Source organism: Macaca fascicularis, chromosome 3 (genome assembly GCF_037993035.2).
Source record: "Macaca fascicularis isolate 582-1 chromosome 3, T2T-MFA8v1.1".
NCBI classification, from domain to species: Eukaryota; Metazoa; Chordata; class Mammalia; order Primates; family Cercopithecidae; genus Macaca; species Macaca fascicularis.
In genome coordinates, this window is record NC_088377.1 from 136,207,611 (window position 1) to 136,227,953 (window position 20,343).

At 33.6% G+C, this 20,343-nt stretch overlaps 1 protein-coding gene across 3 annotated transcripts in view; it reads left to right on the forward strand.

The window, feature by feature from the left end:
- Positions 1–20,343, forward strand: part of SEMA3D (semaphorin 3D) — a 194,601-nt gene that overhangs the window by 16,039 nt on the left and 158,219 nt on the right. Inside the window, exons 2-3 of one of the 3 annotated variants that reach the window (XM_045388679.3) lie at positions 16,985–17,116; positions 17,511–17,649. The exons of 1 other annotated variant lie outside the window; for it this stretch is intronic. The gene's annotated coding sequence lies outside the window, so the exon portion shown is untranslated. The remainder of the gene's footprint in view (positions 1–16,984; positions 17,117–17,510; positions 17,650–20,343) is intronic. One more of the 3 variants, XM_015447834.4, reaches the window with a different exon arrangement.

Genomic DNA, 20,343 nt, shown 5'->3' on the forward strand with positions numbered 1-20,343 from the left:
ATGTTCTGCTGGTTGCAGAAACTTGAAATGCTGTGACTTGGAATTTGGATTTTATTCCATAGTTGATAGGGAATGACTGAATATGTTTGAACAATGAAATAACCCAAGAATTAGTGTCTTGGGAAGACGAACCTATGAATAATTTTGAAGGAGATTAATTAACCTTTTCACATATGTGATATGGACTAGACTATTGCAATGGTAGTGATAATATAAAAGAAGGATACCAGAGAAATTATAAGAAATAATTTTTTAGACTATTATGGCAGACTTTGCCTGATAGTCATACGGTTTATGATTTTGCCCTATTCTATATTCAAAACACTCTGCCTGACATAGAACTTTTTCTATACCTCTCAGGACCTAGATTCCCTAAGATCCATACCTTTCCATTGATATTATACTTTTTGAAATGATTGTTGTATTGTTCCCAGAATTCACCGTGGAACAAGAAATATCTTTCCACATACATAGAAGTCTGAGGTCAGACTTGATTCTAGCAGTATATAAAATACTTCATGATCTTTTTCCTGATAAAGGAAGATGACTGTTTCAGACTACTGAAATAATGAGGTACAGAAAATAGGTTTGTACAGGCAGCAACTTTCAAACATACATCATAGAACTCGAAATAGAAACCAATGGTAATCTTACTAAATATTTATTTTGTGAAATAAAGTAGTGAATACTTATTTTGTTGTCATTTATATTTAATATTTAGGGCCCAGCATTGCTCATGCTGTTCTTCCTGAAAGGAATTCCTTCTTCCTCTCTCTTTTTTTTAAATCTTGTGCTATTCTATTTTTTAAAAACCAAATCACATTTCACCTTCTTTATCCATCAGAATACCAAATCAGATCACATGTATACTGAACTTATTTTTATTGTTACATTCACAAACTCACATTCACACATCAAAATAAATAATTTAAATTTAAAACTATTTCATATGGATACTTTGTCTCACTAGCAATCTACCAGTTCTTAAGAACTGATAGTTCCACATTTCATATTCATTCTGTGAGATACCTAGCATAGCAATCAACAGTTGTTGATTTGTAATTGCAAATGAAAAAAAAAAAAAGTAGAGTTTTGAGACAAGAGTCTAAAATCCTGAGTTGTATGTAGCATCAGTAAAATATTTTTGTTTAAATAAATAATGAAATAGATACCACAGCACTTCTTTTCCAATTTTTGTTAGAATCAGAAAGACTTAAGAAGATTATCCTTTTCTCAATCAAAGATATCCAAAATCAGTGTCTTAGGTGGCAGTACTGATTTAATTTAAAAAATATGTTAGATGGAAGGATGTACATTTTAACCTCTGTAACATTAAGTTAATAAGCTATGAAAATGTTCTAAGTACTCTATTTTGCCTCCTTACTATCAGTCCATTTCGCTTTAGGTTATCTTCATTCAAAAGAATGTTACGAGCAAAATATCCTCTGAAAGTAGCAGACAACCTGTTAGTGTTCAGAAAACAGTGTCTCTAAAGTTCAATTTTATTCTAAATATATTAAATTAGTGTATATCCCCTAAGTAATTTTTGAATTTCTCCAACAAGCTGCATTTTGTTAAAACTTGTTTAACAGAACTAGTATCTGAAGGTTTTTGTTTTGTTTAATTTCAGTTTTGGATGTAATTGGAGTATGAGTGTGACAAACTGTCAGATTCAGAATATTTATTTGAAAATCTTTCTAATTGATAAAATAATTTTTTCTAGTGTATCTCATGGACTCATAGTATAAGAAAATAATGATAAAATATTTTTTATCTAATTTGTCTCATGGACTCATAGTATTTCAGGATAAAAAAACAAACTGAGATATTGTCTAGTCTAATTTCTTAATTTTACATGGATAACTACGCACAAGCTGGTTTGAATTCCTTCCCCTGCCTCAATGCTTTACTGCCTCTTTCTTTCTTTCTTTTCTCTTTCTTTCTTTCTTTCTTTCTTTCTTTCTTTCTTTCTTTCTTTCTTTCTTTCTTTCTTTCTTTCTTTCTTTCTTTCTTTCTTTCTTTTCTTTCTTTCTTTTTTCTTTCTTTCTTTCTCTTTTTCTTTCTTTCCTTCTTTTTTCTTTCTTTCTTTCTTTCTTTCTTCCTTCTTTCTCTTTCTTTCTTTCTTTCTCTTTTTCATCCTTATTTCTTTAAACATGAATATATATATATGTTAAACTATATATATAGTTTAAAATAAATGCTAAGTGTTCAGAAGAGAATTGCCCTGGGCTTGAGTAATTCATAATCCAATTCTTAGGTTGGTACAAAAAAATAATTAAAATTAAAAATTGCAAAAACCGCAATTGCTTTTGCACCAATCTAAGACACTGGTTATATTGTGCTCAGAGGCACATGACTGAGTTATCACAGAGCTGAGATTACAACTGAAGCCTCTTCATTCCCACAAGAGTAAACTTTTTGCTTCTTACTGAGGTTGACAACTAATTTAGAAAGAAGCCTGTAATGCCAGAATTCTTGACACATATCAAAGCAAGGTGACAAATAATAGTCATATTGAAATGAGCATTTCCAGATGAACAAATTAAATTTTGTATCAGCTGCTGAAGGATTCTATTCTGCTATGAGCACCCAAATCTATAAAGCTGGCACGGTCTCTACCTAGAATATATTCCTTATAAAAACTTGGCTGGGCGCCATGGTTCATGCTTGTAATCCGAGCACTTTGGGAGGCCAAGGTGGCAGATCATCTGAGGTCAGGAGTTCGAGACTAGCCTGGTCAACATGGTGAAGCCTGTCTCTACTAAAGATACAAAAATTCATCAGGCATGGTAGTGTGCACCTGTAGTCTCAGCTACTTGGGATGCTGAGGCGGGAGAATCACTTGAGCCTGGCGGGTGGAGGTTGTAGTGAGCCAAGATCATGCCATTGCACTCCAGCCTGGGCAACAGAGTAAGACTCTGTCTCAACAACAACAACAACAGCAAAATCACAATAGTACATTTATACACGTGTACCATTTATTAACACTATACAAATTTATATTTATCTATTTATCCATATATACCGATGTATACGCATGTATACATAAATGCCTATTATATAACATGCTAATTCTATCTTGTATATATGTGATTGTATATACTGTATATCTGTGATTGCATATACTATATATTGTACATAAGAGAATGTTTGCAGACAGCAACTTTCAGAAAGTTCCTGTGTAAAGTAGTTCTTATAATGACAGTAATAGCATGAAATCACACACTGACCCAAATGCTTCTCCTCCAAGTATAACACTTATTCCTTGAAATTGCCTATTTCTACTCTATTTCCTCCATTATTACATGAACTCTATTAGGGTAGGAACATGTCTGTCTTGATGACCGTTTTATCATTATGGTACTTATAAATACATGGTAGATTCTCAATAAGTAAGTGTAAAATAATTAATGTTTTTACAGGATAAATGTTGTCAAGTGTCCTTTGTGATGCTCAGCCTGACTTAAGTTATTCAAGACAATTCTTCCAGACAACTTTAAATTGTTAATCATTGTTTGGCTTTCTTTGTCTTGCTTGAGTGCCCTTGGATTTACATTGCTCTTATCTATTAATTTTACTGTGACATCATCATTCAAGGAGTATAAACCAGGGATAGGCATGTTTTGAAGAGAACTTGCACTCATACACTAACTTGTAAAAAAGAAGTTTTTGAAAGTCACAGAGGTATTCTAAAATAAGAATTAAAATTAAATCATACATTGATAAAAAGTTAAGTGGTATTTGCTGTTAGATGTTTCTTGGAAAACTTGTTCTGACTAGCCTGTAGAAAGGATGAAACTTTCCTGAGACTACTGTGTGACTGCATCCTCTCCCCACCAAGCCACCCAAATATTAAGTAATGGGTAGGCTTTGTAGGTGGAGATGGGCCATTTTCCACATAGTTGTAGTTGTTTTTAAAAAATAGTAAGAGCCACAGGTTGATTAATCCATTTCAGCCATTAGACTATGATAAGAAAAGTATAAAATTCTGTCAAACTTTTCAATTATTATATACACTTTAGTCCAAAATATATGTCTTCATCATAAATATGCATGGGAACAGTATAGAATACCCCTACTAGTGTTTTGTTTATAGCTATTTGTCTATGGGAGGTAGACTTATCTAAGTATTACCATTTTCCATTTGATATCTGGATGTGAACAAAGAGAAAGATAATGTTTTTACACAATATCATGTTTTCTTGATGTGGTCACCTTTAATAATAGAAACCAAAAGAAACATTTCCCAATGTATTCATCATAATTCTATCAGGAAGCAGATGTGCAGTCTTATTTTTCTTTTAAATCATGTATTTATTTATTGCATTATATCTTTCAGTTGTAGATATTTTCCTGTAGAGGGAAATTCCATCCTTCCTGGAATCATAATTCCCCAAGTTTTCGATGTATTTTTTTAAACTGGAGATTTGACATGAAAATACACCCTTCCTTCTTAAATATATTGGTCTTTTGATTGTATGTCTCTACCAGTAAACCTTGAATGCTTATAATGCTTCCTGAAGATATTTCTGTATATTTATCACGGTAAATCAAGATAATTTTATGGGCAAAGTCACATTCTTACTAATCTACCACAAATAGACCTCCAACATTAGTATCAGCTACACAGTAAATTATATCATTCAAAGGTGAAAATTTATAACACAACCACCTATCCTTCTAGCTTTCTAATTACTTTTCTTCATTCCTGTTGAAATGCTTTATGTTTCCATGAGAACATCTCCACCCTTGACTGTTCTGTATATTTCCAGATACTCTTGGCCTCACTTCTGTATTTAACCAGCCAAGACCTCCAGATGAGGCATTTCAAGCAAAATGTTTCAGCCTATTATAACATTTCTTCTCTTGACATTTCAGTGTAGTTGATGTAGCTCCCTGCATGATGAAACATAATATTGTTTTGGCTTTTCATGATCTTCAGGGTCTCAGTTTACCTGTGTCTAATGAAATATCTGCTGTTTCTCCAGCCACCTTCGCTAATGGATATTTCTCTAAGGCCAATCCATTTGTATTCATTTCAGGACATTGTTTCAGTTAAATTTTGTTTAATTTGGTAATTTACTTTCACATTCACTGTATGCCATCATTTATCTAATACCTCTGATCCGTTGCTTTGGCTGTAATCCATTATCACCTTCGTACAAAACCTCAAACTCATGTTTTCTTATCCACTTTAATGTTCTTTCAGCCCTTCAAATATCGAATGTTCAAAATAAAACAGGGCTTTCATTTTTATTTTCTCCCTCACCAACTCACTGAACCTCTTTTCTTTGTTTTTATCAGCACCATACGGCTAGTAATTTGACCTTTACACATCAGTCATCCCTAATGCAATACAGAGCAGGTCCTGTGAACCTAGTCCCACCTGGATTCCCATCCTGATTCTGTCACTAACAAGCTTGTAGCCTTGGGCAACTTGCTTTATCTCTCTATGCCTTAGATTCAGCATCTGCAAATGAAGTATTAAGAGTATTTAATAAATTACTGTGTGGATTGAGTTAATATGTGTTCACAACTTAGAATAATGTCTGGTCCTTAGTAATACCTCATAAATGTTAGCTACTATTATTATCACTTTCCTTTGCTCTTTATTTCCAATTACTTCAGCAAGTTTTCTTAAAACTTGCCTCCTTTCCATCGTCACTGCCAACACCATGATTCAAACCTTCATGTTCTTTTGCCTGAACTATTTTATTAGTTTTCTAACTCATATTTCTGTTCTCATTTTATCATAAGCCCTAATCAAGTGAAGATATTGCATTTAAGAACCTTTGTCATTGTTAGTAAGACTTTATTTGGTAAGGTCAACATCGTGTAGAAAAATACATAATTTAAGCAAAACTAACAATGACATTAAGTATCACGTGCATATATAGTATGTTTTAATGTGTATATGTGTGTAGGTATATGAAATATAGTAGTAAATGAAGAACAATATCATTCTAAGAAAGTCAGATTCTCATGGTTTTTAAACCTGCTTATGCCATTAACCATCTTCTTGGCACCTTCCTCTATTAAAAAATCGATGAAGCACATTATATACTCAGGTACATATTTACATAATTTTGTTAGGAATAATATATGTCCTTTTAAGGCATATGAACCCATCTGCATTTTCTCTTGCTTATGTTTTTAGTGTCTTTTCTGAATATTTCTGTAAAAGGCTGACTTTTGCAAATACTTTGTAGTGTTTGAGATGCATGATTGCTTTCTCTACTACACATTTTCTCCATAAATGGAGATTGCACCACATACTTGCTCCTATTTTATATGAGAATAATTGTAAGGAATAATTGATGTCCTTCTTAATTTAAAGGGAATGACCTGAATTGGGTTTAAAGAAATATATTGCTAACTTTTTGAGAAATGGTATGCATATGTACTCAGATATTGCAACATCACAAGTGATGAAACTACTGTGGGTGAAGCATTATTTTCGCCTGATAAGGTAAACTCAAATACAGTGACTGCCTTGTTTAGATACCTCTGGTGTCATTCACTGCCTACTGCAAGTGATGGCAGAATCCATTGTAAACACAATACCTTTGTCATGATTGGGTTGTAATCTAACTTTGCAGTTTAGTCCGTGCTTATCTTAGCCACATGAAACTATTACATCACATCTTTTCTCATGCCATATCTTATGTGTCTATGGAAACATTATCTACTTACAAACTCTAGCTTAAATGATTTCTCTCTACTGTGAAATTTTCTTTGATTCTACTACATCTCCCATCCATCTCACTCAAGAAGTTTTTTTTTTTTTTTACTATTTAATTCATCTTCTATATTTCTTGTATAGCACTTTCATTCTACTAAATTACAGCTCTTTGTATACATGTTTTATATCTTTAAGTGCCTATTGTTTCCTGGAATAAAAGACCATATTGTATTTACCAGCTACAAATACAATGGAGTTGAGTTTTATACAGGTTCTAAGTTCTAAAGTCAATATTTAAAGTTAAAAATTACTATTGTCAGCATTATCCAGACAAATCCTAATGTAATATATAAAATGTATTACACAAAATTTGTGTGCCACAAAAGTGGCTGACATTCAGTCTTTCAATAAACTACAACACTGAAAGTTTTCTTCCTGTATTGTGTCAAGTCACTTTCTTCACTTCAGCACCAGATGAAGTAATTAGCTTGTCTTTAGAGGCTGTGTTGTATGAAAAAATCCATGCATCTTTAAGCATGAAAATCAAATGCAGCTTGCGGAGATGCTCAGACTATGAGAACTTAGAATGACTAAGGGAATCGAGTTTTCCTTTCCAAAAAAATATTTTTTAAACAGTGGCAGTTCAAAAATGCTCTCTATCTGCTTTAATTTTAAGAAATTTGGTTATCAAGTTCATAAGAGTTTAGATAAATAAATATATGTATAGATACATACAGATAGAGAGATAGGTTTCAGTTCAAACAAACAATAACAACTAGTTTAAATAACTAGTTTAAATCCGTGATTGATGGTATCATTATACAATGATATTACGTAGTGACTCTATTCAAGTTATTATTCACTGAAGGCTCCCAGGTAGCAACGTTATGAAAAGGACATACTTTTGCTCAAATAAACCTTTATTCAAATCCATGCTCTGATACTGACTGACTGTAAGACCTGAAGCACTCACTACACTTCTCTGAGCATCAACTTTATTGCAAACTAATTAGCATTTTTGAAAAGTCTTCCAAAAGAGTCTGAAATAAGATGTGTAGAGTTTATTTCATAGCAAACATTCTAAAAAGATTGATGATTATTACTGTTGTTATTGATGTTTCCATTTACAAAATAAACATTTTTAACTTATGAAAATTGAAACTTTTCCTGTTAGAATGGAAGTCTGTAACTTTACTCAGTTCAAGTTATGTTTGCAAAATTGGCAAAAATTACTTTCCCTTACTGTTTCTGAAAAGCATTCAGATATGAAATGCTTGGTTATTTACTTGAATCAGGATTGAAATATTTGGCTGGTTGAAAGCAATTCTGGGAATGAGAATAAGGGAGCCACTTTAAATGATTGAAGCTGGATTTCTGAATTAGGTCTTTCAGAAATAAGGGGCTTCTTTGCCCATTTTCCATGAATTTACATTTTTCATAGTAAATTGTCTTGGATCAGATAAATTTTAAGTAACATCTTTCACTTTATTCATTACTTTAAAAAAATCATCTTTAAATTGCCTAATTATTTCCTACTGTCCTGTTATCCTTTCTGTTGGACTGATTCCTTTTTTCTTATTTTTTCCATCATGCTGATCATTTTCATAGCCTTTTTTTGTTCAGATTCCATTTCTGATCTTTGAAGTATTATAAATCTTTCAAGACTTTGGAAATTAAGATTATAGTTTACTGTTCCCTCTGATGACAAGCACTGTATTCTTTGCTTTATAACAATTTTCTTACTGAATTCTCTTGATTTATTGTGTGGTGGGTGATACCTTTTCCTTTTTCAAGTGAAGAAACTGAGGCATAGAGCGATTAAATAACTTGCCCCAATTTCCTCCTACTGAGCTGTGAAGATAGAATGTGGACCCAGGCAGTTGGATTTTAGAGTTTAAGCTCTTCACTGCTGCACAAGCGTTAGCTCACTTTCATGGAGAGGCGACTTTCCATGTGCCTTTTTTTTTTTTTTTTCTTCACTGTTATGGAGAGGCCACTTTCCAAGTGCCTTTTTTTTTTCTTTTCTTTGTATTCTGTTTTACTTTCTAATCTTACTGTATATTTTGGATTTATGTATACTTCTTTTATATTCTTACTTCACATCCTTGTCTTTCCTTCTCCTTAGCTCACCTCCTTGGATGTCCTCGGCCTCTAAACCTCTGCCTTATGACATTCAATCGCTGACTCAGTTCCTTTACTTCTGTCTTCCAAGGAGTCTGAACATTTTAAATGTTATTTTCCTTTCAGTCAGTTCCAAGATGATGTTTGCCTCTGCTAAGTGTATTTCCTCTCAGCTACTGGAACCTTCTGTTCTGCAGATTGCTCCTTGGTGCATTTGGAAAGACGTTGCCAAGTTTCTTTTTGTGCATATGCTTGTTTTCAGTTTCTGGAAACTTGTCAGAGCTTCCACTCTTTTTCCACATTCTTCCTCAGGTTTTCCTCACCCTCCCAGTACACCTTTCCCATATTGTTCCTCCTTCCATTTACTGCTCCACTCCACCCATCTTTAGAGTGTCCTTTTGTTCTGAATGCTTAAACCTACCTGAAATTTCTGGCTTTTTTCACTGTGGCATGAGTTGCATTTTAATCAACTATGACATGTCATACTTAGAAAACAAAGGTCATTCTGTGAAAACAAATGGCTACACATTCTGGAAACTTAAGCTAATAACTTTTGTTATTAATTTTTACTTGATCTACTTCACCTGCTTCTTTCATTTTTCTTTCATAATAATTGCACTTTTTATGTTTCCCAACAAACTCATGATAAGGGTGTGGTCTTATGCAGTAATCACTGTTTTGTTAACTCTGTGTTTATTGATGCTGTGACTTTGTACATGAATTGCTCAGGACTTACAATGCAGTGGAAGGATCACTTGCTGGGCAGTTGGAGGATGAGGTCTTTGTTGTTGTTAGCCCTTCTTTCTACTTGACTTAGGCTGCTTAGAAACCCCTCTGATTCTTGCTTTGTTACTTGTGAAACAGAGGAAGAGCAATATCTAACTCCAAAGCTGAAATTAAAATGAGATTAAAAAAAAAAAAAAACCACACGTTTTACAAATTGGGAACAGCTGCAAAACAGGTACAGTTTATTATTACATTGACTCTCAAAGCACAGAGATGAGTGTCAGACAAGCAAATGCATAAAACGCAAACAAATGGACAGTCTGACTAGAGTGAGAATTTCATTTCTTCAGAGTTTTCTATTGTGCATCAGATGTTTCTTAAAATGCAGAAATCTTCACTTTGAGTTTTAATAAAAATATATTTGTATGCAACATTGTGAATATTTAAGTTGCGAGATGGTGGATGACATACCTGTTTTGCTAACTCAAATATCATAATCCAAAAATAATACCTGTGTGGGTAGTTCACTTTCTTCCTATGATGGGTATTACAGAGTGATTCATAGAAAAAAATACAGATTGACCTCTATGTACATGCAACAGCCTGTGTTATTATGGATAAATAAGTCCCACCTGAGAATGGTTTGCTTCCTTCTGTGAAGAGCCACCTCACTCCTACATGAATGATAGTTGTTTTCCTCTCTTCCTGCTTCTTGCAAGTCTCCCTGCCTACTCAACCTGCAGCCATCCTCAGTTCCAGCCCTGTCTTCTTTGCCCCTCCAGAGGCCATGGGTATCTGGGTTTTTCATACCCCGCAAAGTTACAGCAGGGGAGGGAGGAATAATTTAATGATTAAAACATTATAAAATATTTATGATTTATTTCCATATCTATCTATATGTTATTTATATATTTTATATTTACCCCCATTGCTAATTATATGAGTGATTTATTCACATTTCAATATTTTAAAATATTAATTTGCAAATCAACACAAAGAATCACTGTAAGCCGTGTTAAAATGACCAATTATTCGATTTTATTTAGTTCCCTTCTGGAAATTACTGAATTAATTTATTATTTCAGGTGAAGGCTAGTGTAACAAGAAAACATGGAAGATAAAGCTAAAATTTTTCGTCCTTTTGAAAATTGAGTTTGTATTATTAATATAATTCTGATATTTCCTTATTTTATGTTGATTGTTTTGTCTTCCAGAATCACGGTCACCCTCTGTGTGGTCAAGTTGCCTGTATTTTATTTACATTGTCCAACTGATGTTGTCCATTCCCCTCCTCCATACATGCAAGTAGTCATTGCTTGCATTTTTATACTTCACTTCCTAATTTTAGGGTTGACTTCTTTTCTGCTTCATTGCAATTATTCTTCATAAACCTCTTCTCCTAGTACCAAATTTAATAATACTTTTTTCCTCCAGAATTTTGATATATTTTGCTGGTTTGTAGAGAGATACTTTGCCCGTCAACTTGTTGCTCATCCAAGTTGAGCTTCTTTAGTGCTTTAATCTTCCATCAGAAATCATCTTTCTTTGTATCTTAATCATTTTTCCATCATGTCTCTGAACTCCTTCCAGCTTCCCTGCACCTTTTAGATAACGAGATGCCGGGTCTGAACACCAGGTGCAGTCCCACCAGTCCTGTTTAGGAGGGTCCCATTACCTCCTGTGCTGCTATGATGTTTTCTTGTTCCCCAAGGTTCTCATTAGAATGATGATGCGTGTTTCTACAGGCAGAGAGTCAGGCACACTGCGTCGCCCCCATTTGCCTACAGCTGCCTTCTGGCTAATTCTTTTTCCATCGTGGAAATCTCGGTTTCAGTTTCTCTCTCTCTTTCACTATGACTCTGTCTCTCTTGTTCTTTATAGTTTTTATTTTTACTCATTCTGCCTGACTCAGATCTTATTCATGTATTTATTGACCTCTTTATTTTTTTTCTGTATCTTGATCAGATCCATTATCTTCCCAGTGCTATACTTTCATGCTGGTGTTGATAGTAATCTCTGTCACTCTGACTGCATGTTCATCCATCTCTTAACCATATCAATTTTGTTCACACTTCAATGGTAAAAAAATATACATATTTCCTTATTTTATATAATGCCTTACCTTTTTGTTTTTTTTATCAGATCAATAAATAGTTTGACATTATCCTGTTAGGCTTGAAAATTCAATTTTATCAAAGTTGAATTGAGATATATATTATTTTCAATATTACTATTTTCAGTTCAATAAAATAACAGTTCAGTTTTTATCCACAAGTGATATAGTTTGTGGAGAGATGTGATAGATATATCATCTCTGGAGTAGTTACTGTAGAACTTATGGGTTGTGTTTCTTGAACACTAGTTGGTCATTCTCTCTTCGTTCACTTCCTTCTTTCCTATCTTTCTTGCTTCCTTCCTCCAGTTATGTAATGGTCACTGAAATCCTACCATCTGCAGGACAGTGTGAAGGAAAGAATGCGCACTGGTATTAGATGGCCTGCTGTCAAAGTGAATAGCTCTGCAGCTACATCAAATCATTTACATTCTGTCACTATGTTCTCACTCATAACTGGAGTGGAGTTCAGCAATATGATGATTAAGTGAGAATAAGACAACGTTTTATTCACAAATTAGAAGCCTAGTTAGAGATAAAGCCATAATAAATTTTCTGATAATACTGAGAAGAACCTTGACCACTTGAAAAGTTTGTCTTTCTGGTTTACAAAACAACACATGGCTCCCCATTGCCTACCAAATCAGTTGTATCAAAACACATTCATAGTACACATGTGGTTTGTATATGACCAGGGGACGGAAGTGACAGAAGATAGAAAATAATGTAATGGTTAATGAATTAGGTAATAAAGACAGATGAGGACTAAAGTTAGAGGAAAATCTGAGTCTGGCACTCTAGATTTGGGAACCGATTTTAAACTCAATGACTGTTAAAAAGGGGTAGATTCTGTCCTACCACCTGGAGTGCTTTCATGATTAATCCAGATTCCTTATCACCCCTCTTTGACTTGCTGCAATGAAATATTTGAAGATGATGGCCTGGAAACTGCAATTTAACACCCTTCTCTACCCTCACTGCCATTTGATTTATGTGTTTATACTTGTTACAAAATTTTAGCTGAAAGTGCAGCCAGTCATTGTCAAAATAAGAGAATATCAGGGTCTAAGGTAAGTAAGAGGAAAAAACAGACGAAGGGGGTTAAGGAACTACAGGTGTTGGGTCCTGCCAGTAGCTGAGGTGATAGTAAAGACGGTGATGTGGGTAGCAAAGCAGGTAGACACTATAGACACACTCGGTGAGAAGGGGAGAAATAAGTCACTATGAGGAATTTGTAGAAAGGGCCAGAAATTGAGTTTCTGATCTTAGTGGAACAGAAAAAATTCTGATGATACAAATCAGTGTGCTTTGGGGGACTGAAGTGAAAATGTGAGGACTGCTGGGGGTTGTTGAGAGGAGCTACATCTCCGCCCAGCAGAGCCTTTGTTGGCTTGTTTTGTTTTGCTTTGTTCTCCCCAAACAATGTTGATGTATGTACAGCATAAATTAATGCAGTTTATTTACTTACAAGCCTTGTAAAATACAAGTCACAAGAGAAATATAAGATCATATTGTCACATGGTACAAAAAACTCAGACATCAGAGTATTATAGTGAGCACATTTTAGACAGTATACATAAAGTGTAGGCAAGGGTCAAATTATGAAGAAAAGGCGCATAAAATGTACAATGGGGAGCTGTTTAAGTGTACCAAATTGTCAACTTATAAAAGCATCTTTTCAGGAATTTAGTCTCACTTGGAGAAACAAAAATATTTTGGTTAATATTTTGAATACAACCAGAATCTTTCATACAAGTTATTTTTATTGCACTGTGCTGATATTTTAATGTTGATATCAAAATTGTTACCATATTTGATATTGTTAACATAATTTATTTGTTAACTGCCACATTTTTAGTATTGACTTTCTTTATCCATCTCAGCAAATAAGGATGAAATATTGTTATTATAAAAATAAGAAATAGAATAAAACCCTAGGTCTATTTTTTTTTAATCAGACTAAAAAGGGAGGTTTGTGCCAGAAACAGTGAGACATTCTGTATTTCAAAGTGCCGTTTATTCCCGAAGCATGTCAGCCTCTGCACAGTGACCTTCTGTGTTTATCTTTATAAAGAGTAAAGTAAACCATTATGCAAACACACTTCCATTTGGGCACTGTAGTGCCAAGTGTTAATGGCATCATTATTCCAAACAAAGCATGTTTAGAACCATTACTTTTTGTGTTATTTTTCTTGTGGTGATTTCCATAAAGTGTCTGTAGGCTAAGATATTTGCTGATATAACTATTTTCTTCTTACTGTCTCTTATGCTAATGGTATTTTGTGGTGTTTTTGGTAAACTGGTTGATTTACTTCATAAAGAGCTTGTTAAAAAGATTACTTTTTAATCTGTGCCAGCTCTCTTTCTTTGTGTGTCCTCTATATTTCATGAATATAAATGGCTTATAGGTGATGACTTGGGTGGAAAATGTAAGCAACTCATAAGGGGTTGAAATTTGCTCATAAATTAGTAAAATTCTTAAAATTTTTCAATACCAAACTAAAATATAGTTAACACCATAGGTCTTAAAGAGATATTATTTTTCTGAAATGTGATTTTTATAACTTTATACTCTGGAAAATTCAATTATTCCTTTAAGTTGGAAGAATCAAACTCTATAATTCTATGCAATACATTGAAGTTGGAGATTGCTTTATTATCTTAAGAATCACTTGTGGCCAGGCACACTGGCTCACGCCTGTAATACCAGCATTTTGGGAGGCTGAGGTGGTGGATCAAGAGGTCAGGAGATAGAGACCATCCTAGTCAATGTGGTGAAACCCTGTCTCTACTAAAAATACAAAAATTAGCCAGGTGTGGTGGTGCGTGCCTGTAGTCCCAGTTACTCAGAAGGCTGAGGCCGGAGAATTGCTTGAACCCTGAAGGTGGAGGATGCAGTGAGCCGAGATCTTGCCACTGCACCCTAGCCTGGGTGACAGAGCGAGACTTCATCTAAAAAAAAAATCACTTATATTACAGCATAATGCAAGATAAATTAAAATATTATTTTGTCTACATTTCTAAGCATATACACACACACACACACACACACACACACGTAACAAATAGGTGATAAAGCTAACAATTATCAGAAGAAAAATAAAAACAACTGGATAAGCCAGTGCACATTTGGACTTAGAAGCACATCAGCTAAAATAAAAGGAATTGTGTAAGTGTGACATAAGTCATATTGTTCATTCATATTCGCAAGAGCTCAGCATTTAATTGTCGTTTACTGAGGTGCCACAATTTTATGAGATGTCAAGGGCTCATTACTTGCTGCTGTATGATAAATGCAAATATTATCTCTGGCAATATTAGACATTTTATAATTTATACTCTGTTGAAGAGCTAACCCCCATTAGAAATAAATATATAACTAAAATAAAACATGAATATAGGTAAGTATGACATCTCTAAAAGGTAAATAAATTATTGTTTATTATATATTTTTTAAATAATAGGTTTGTTTTATAGTATCTAAATGTATAAGTGAATCATTTGTAAAATGTCTTTAATTAACACCATCAGTTGGACCTGTTCCCTGATTTGTCTATTATTTAAGATTTGTGTCTTTAGCATGTTACACCCCTGTTGGAAGTACATTAAGTTTCAGTATGACTAAATGTTATTAGGGGTTTAATATGTACCTATGGAAAACAAAATAACTAATGGACCCTCAGGGAGATTAAAACTAAGATGATAGCCTCATAAGCACTAAACTCCAATGTATAAGTAACTAGTGTCCAACAGATTTAGTGCACAGTAAGACATCTATTTTGTTATATATTTTTATCCCTTAGCAACATATATATTTAAGTTACAAGAGAAAATACAAATATTTTTATTCTGATAGAGTGTTTAGGGGTAACGTATATGGATATCACTGTCCTGCTTTGAAAAAAATATTTTAAGTCAGATGGATTGGCAGGAATGTATAATGTGATAATAAAGCAAATGTCAAAAAAAAAAGAGTGATTGTAGAATCTAGGTGTGGGTATGCAGATGCTTTTTGTATACTTCAACTTTTCTGTATGTGTGAAAATTTTTATAATAAAATGTTTGAAAAATCTTCGCAATGCAAGATCATTACATTATTTTTAAAGCAATCAATTGGAAAAACTGTGGAGATGACAGTAATAACATGACACAATTTTTTATATGTAGAAAGACAAGTTGTGCTTTATCTTTAAATGAATACCTTTAAAAATAATGACATCTGAGCTTAGCTAAATTCTTTTCAGATTTTTGCATATTTTTGTAAAAAGGTTTTACTCTTTTCTCTTTAGATTATGTGTTCAAACCTAATTATCTTTTATGGTTGTCTATTATTTAGGGCCAACCTAAACTTATCACCTTGTGTTGTATTTTAGTCAATGCACTTATTCAGTTTTATGGTTCTCTCTGGTACATTTACAAAGTGCATTTTATACTCCACTTCTAGTTTCCTATAAACAAGGAAACAATCTGTTCTACTGTATTTCAAATCACTGCCATCCTGACCATTACTTCATTTGCATTAAAAGTCACAAACTGTGCAAGTGCATTTCATACATGCTCATTTCCAAGGTGTTAATAAGTAAATGTCTGGTCAGCCTTGGTACAGAGAAGGTGACAGACCCGCCCACATGGTAGGGTTTGTATGACGTTTGATGGGATACCAAGAGTATGCTTCCCTGCCATTTCCTTGAGGCTCCCTTCAATGGGAACGTCCATGTTTGTTCCATCTTTCTAAAAAATAAAATAAGGTTTCTACTGAAAGGTAAATGTTATCAACCACTAAGAGTTATTAATAACTGAGCATGATGAATGTATATTCTAGCCAGCCCTGAGAAAACTGGGCATGATGAGAGTTTGGAACTTGGGAATTCTCTGTAGTGTCTGAACATTCCTTGGTTTAGCAGGCACAGGCAATATGATGACTTGGAGGTCAGGCAAGCAGAAGCAAGCAGTAAGCACTCTTAGCAGTAAGGAGCAGCTAAGGGTTTCTGTGACGGTTGATTTCATGTGTCCACTTGACTGGGCCATGGGGTGCCCGGACATTTGGGCAAATATTCTAGATTTGTCTGAGAGGGCATTTTTGGATAAGATGAATTGGTAGACTGAGTAAAGCAGATTGTTGTGTCTCCTGTTGTGGGTCTCACCCAATCAGTTGAAGACCTAATAGAAAAAAAAGCTTGACATTCCCACAAGTGGGAGGTAATTTCCTCTTGCCTGACTACCTTGAGCTGGGATATTTATTTTTCTGCCTTTGGACTTGAACTGAAACGTCTGCCCTTATTGGTCCTGGAACCTGAAGGTGTTTGGACTGGAACTGTAGTATTATCTGTCCTGTTTTTCAGGCCTTCACACTTGGACTAGAACTATAACATCTGCTGTCCTGGTTCCCAGACTTTTGAACATACACCATTGGTTCTCCTGAATCTTCACCTTGCCAACTGCATATCTTGGGAGTCGTCAGCCTCAATAATTATGTGAGTCAGTCTCTTAAATAAACCTCAATAGATAGATAGATAGATAAATGCATGTATTCTCCTATTTGTTCTGTTTCTCTGAATAATTCTAATACACTGTCCTTGGGCTGATGTGATTGGAGAGGAAGCACTCTACAGGACGGTTCGTTAGGGCAAACTTTGGATCATCTATGTCCACACTACATACGATGTTATTTCTAGACATGATCACTCCAAGACCTTGGAATGCAAATAATGATTGGGTCTCTGCTGTATCAATGACTCTCAAAACAAATATAGTGTAAAGTAATTGTAATGCTTTGAGTCCTGTTAGTTATATACAGTTGACCCTTTAACAACATGAGTTTAAACTGGGTGGGTTCACTTATATTAGAATATTTTTTTTTCCAAACAGATACAGTATTCTCAGGATGCAAAACCTGCTTATACTGAAGGCAGTCTTCTTATATAGCAGGGTTCTGCAGGGAGGACTGTGGGAGAATGTTGGACACGTGGGCATATGGGAATGGCAGAGATCCTGGAACCAATCTTTGGTGTGTATCAAGGGATGACTATACATTATAATGTTGCCATTACATTAGTAATCACCTGCAAATAGTTATTTACCTCTCTCAGAATTAGCAGACATAGCTTTCTTGTGATTTCTTGATTTGAACATGTCACAGTGTCCCAGTTCCTTAGGCTGCTAGACTTGACTTTGACTTCCATCAGTGACTACTTTTGCTTCAGCTCCAGAGCTAAAGATGAACAATTACGTTAGTCCCTTCTACTATTTTATTTGTTGTATAGAATAACAACATATACCATGTAAGCACCAAGTAATTTATCAGTTTCTAATCCTAATACATGTGTGTATTTGTTTTATAAAATAAACTCTTTCAATATAAATTATTTTGATGAGATTATTAATCTATGTTTGAAGACACTTTGCTTGTATGTAATCTTGGCAATGCTCTGTTGAGTTATTACTATACCAAAAATCAACATCATATTCTGTTATTGTTGTGTTGTTTCATTGTTTGATAGGCATAATTAATAGCTCTCATTTTCCTTTTACTATAAGATTGTGATTAACATTTTAGGCACTTAGCCTGAGATCACTTTCATCCTAGCTAACTTGTCTTCTTCCTCAAATTAGACATAGCGTTGTCCTCAAATTATAAACGATTAATTTTCAGGCAAGAAAAATGATGTCTTTTGACTACCATATAATTTAATTTGGTGATCAGAGATCAAATGTAATTGTAAATATTGATTCCTCTTTTATTTGCTTATGGCTGACAATGATTCTTTTACATGCATCTTTGGCTTATTCTAACAATCAGTAATAGGTAATTCAGTCATTACTTATTTACACATTACAGTAAAATTTGTTTAACAGGTACTTGAAATAATCGAAACCAAAGATTAAAGAACCCTCACTCTGAACAAACAAATATTGTCCTACAAGTAAGTATAGGTATAAAATAAAACATACAAACAAAACAAGGAAGAGGTAAATGTTTAGTAAATCAAAGGGAGAAAAAAATCACAAAGTGGTTATGAAATCAATGATTATGAAATTTAAACAATTTTGTTTCATACATTCAGTCATAGAAGCTATGAGATAATTAACTATTATATAATTAGAAAACAAAGAAAGCATCTCAAGGCATATAATACAATTATAAGAGATGTTCTTTGCAAAAAAGTTTTGTGGACTTTTTCATTATTTTTATCATAGTAAGGTCAAAAATCCTTTTTTTTTTTTTTTTTTTTCTTTTTCTTTCAGACAGTCTAAACTTTGGAATTTTTAAATAGGAATTTTAAATTTTCTTCTAATATAATAGTTTGTTTATCTAGAACCTTCAGATCAATGTGATGAACTAAACAGAAAATATTATCACAAAAAGCTGTGCCAGTACAAGATGCTTTGAGAATATAAAGGAAATAGTACTAAATACACTATAATATACTGAAAATTGCATACCTTGATCACAGACACACACACACAGATGCATTCACACATCAACTATGATGTTCTAGTTTAACCCATATAGAAATATATATTGTCTAATCCCTAGTTCAGGTTAAGAACTATATTCTTTCTGGAACTGATTTGAAAATAATGTGTTACTGTTTGTTAAGAGTATGACACTGTTTTTGTTTGCTTTGTCTCAATTTGGGGTTAGGAAAAATTTCCAGAAATCTTCTATACATATATAAACTTGGAGATGTTTAGCTGGTTTATTTTGAAGATTTCCAAAGTGAAGAATGAAAGAAGAAATGAGGACAGACTATACAAGCCCAAATTAAGGAATAAGAAAATGAACCATTTTCTTGAGTTGACAACACTTTCTCTATTCAGTTTTACATAGGGTTTTTGCAGCAACTTTTTTTACATAGTTTTACTAGACTTTCAGTATCAGTAATATCAGATAATGTCTCTAATTATATATGTGCGGTGTGTGTGTTTGTGTGTCTGTGTGTGTGTGTGTAGATTTTTTTATTGTAGGTAACAGTGCTATTTAAACATTTATATTCTTAGTATTTGAGAAACTTTCAGGTGATATTAAGCTTTTAAATGGGTTAAGCTTTTAACTGAGTTAAATTGTTTTAGAACTTTAGAAACATTGTTTTAAAATATTATTTTGTTTGTCTAACATTTACAATAAAAGGAATTAACAAGAAACACAAAATAACACCATTCACCACAGAGGGAAGTCAACGTAAAGAAAGTCATCTTTGGATCCTTTCCAGTGAGGCTTAATCGTGGCACCACAATAGGGACATTGTTATGCCAGGTCTTACTTACTTCATTACCTTATACCTAAACTCAGAGAACCAAAACATAGAAAAGCTGCAATGACTATAATCTTCTGGGTATAAATGTAGCAAAAGCTGGAAGATACTGAAGAGTAAAGGAGACAAAATGAACGTTAAGATGTAAGCAATAAATTGATTGGTACATTGCATACCCAAATTCTCCTTCAGGTTTCAGGTTTGATTTGGGAAGTGATTCGATTTACAGGGATATATATATATATATATATATATATATATAGTATATATATATAAATACATATATATTTTTTTTTCTAGAAAAGTATTTAGAACAGAAATATCTTTCCAAAATTTTCAGTTCTTAGTGCCATAACAGCTCAATTTTTTTTTTCATCACACTTCTAGGCCAACAAACAAATACTAAGAATTCTGATTTTTATAGTTAAGGCCAAACAACTTAATAA